Source organism: Cynara cardunculus (genome assembly GCF_001531365.2).
Source record: "Cynara cardunculus var. scolymus isolate 2C chromosome LG 13, CcrdV1, whole genome shotgun sequence".
NCBI classification, from domain to species: Eukaryota; Viridiplantae; Streptophyta; class Magnoliopsida; order Asterales; family Asteraceae; genus Cynara; species Cynara cardunculus.
This window is the reverse complement of record NC_037540.1, coordinates 1,324,157-1,325,900: the sequence shown is the minus strand read 5'-3', so window position 1 is coordinate 1,325,900 and position 1,744 is coordinate 1,324,157.

The window sequence follows — 1,744 nt, the reverse complement described above, 5'->3', positions numbered from 1 at the left end:
GGTCGCTCCTCTTTCAGATGATCGACGAGGGGTTCGAAAGTCGAAACGTTTTCTCTTTTAGTGATTTACAAATATAGTCCCTAAACTATTTCTTATTAGACACTTTTACCATTTTGTTTTGCATTTTTTTGTCTAACTTGAAGAATACCTCCCCAAAAACAGATTCTTCAAAATTTTCTCTAAAATAAATAATTAAAATCTATTAAAATAGTTATATTTAATTCCAATAATACCAATTTAAGGTATTACAGTACTAATCATAATATTAAAATATTCACTACATTGACCAAAAGGATGGTGCTTGATTGGTTTGAGTTTGACTCCAAATGTCAAAAGTACCAGGAGATCTCATATTCAAATCTAAGAAGGAATAAAAATCCTCTTGTGGCCATGGAGGTTCAAATGCAGTAACTCCGGACCTTTGGGCTAGGAACCCGATCAAAGCGAATGTTCAAAGCTTTCACCTTGAAAATGGGTGTTTTTTTTTTTGTGGAAACTGGTACTAATTAAGAATGTCATTGATGTTGATAGCAGTTTTCCCATGTTTGAAATTCTCGTTCTTCTATTCTAATGTCTTCATATGAGTATATTATTACTCTAGCCTGCTCATCAAACTTACAAAGTGGACCTCTACGAGCCTGCGCTTTCCTTCGTGGATCCAAATGCGCTCACAAGAAGGCGAGCTTTCTCTGCTTTGATCAAATCAAATTTTCCAATACCACCAGTACCAGAAATGCATCTCCTTCGCATACGACTTTTTTGCTCGTCTACTTCTCTTTAGGGATATGTAACTCCAAGCCTCCACGTCCACCGAAAGTAGGTAACATTTGTCACTGTTGCGAGTACGCGTCCAGCCAACGCATAGCGAATGAAAAAAAACGTTCATCCTTGATTCTCTTCCTCAAAAAGAAGAGGCAAGTGTTAGACCATAGCTTCTTGTTGGCGTATTTGAAAATGTGTTTCCAGGCTCACATGCTTGGATGGAAAGAGCATTCAATACCATCGAGGTTGGACGCGTTAGCTAGGCCCCTGATCCGTGTAGCCCAAGGGCGAACACTCATTGTTTACGGCATGGGCTCTACAGTGGTAAAGTCTCATCTTGTGTGTTGGCCAAAGTTACTATAGTGACATTGAACCCTTTACTGTCCGAAAGGCTGAAATAGCTTTGTCGTGAAAAATTTGCCTAAATATTCAATTTCAAATACTTTTATTGGTATAAATAGTAAATATTATTTTCCCTCCCAATTAATAATTTTTGGAAATTTCTTCAAATTTTCAGAAAATTTTTACCGTCTCTCTCATACTTTTCTCATTCTCCATTTTGGATAACATTTTGGAAACTCTGTTGGACCACAAAAATTCCTAAGGGGCTGTTTGGCAGTTACTGAATGATTTAGTACATAATAGTTAAGAGGTCAGAATAGTTAAGAGGGTCAGAATGGTTAAGTGTTGAATGAAATAATGTTGTTTGGTAACTGTTCTCTGAATGACAATAAATTACCATTTTAACCCTCATCTAACAAAAACCCATTATTCCATTTTAACCTTCACTTTTTGTTCCTCTTTGCCCTCATCTAACAAAAACCCATTATTCCATTTTAGCCTTCACTTTTTGTTCCTCTTTGCCCTCATCGATGGCTTCAATCTGTGATGAATCATCGAGAATCATCATCTGATTAGGTGAATCATTGAGATTTATGGGATGGGTTTCATCTTTTGGAACTAATTCTTGCCCTTGTTCAAC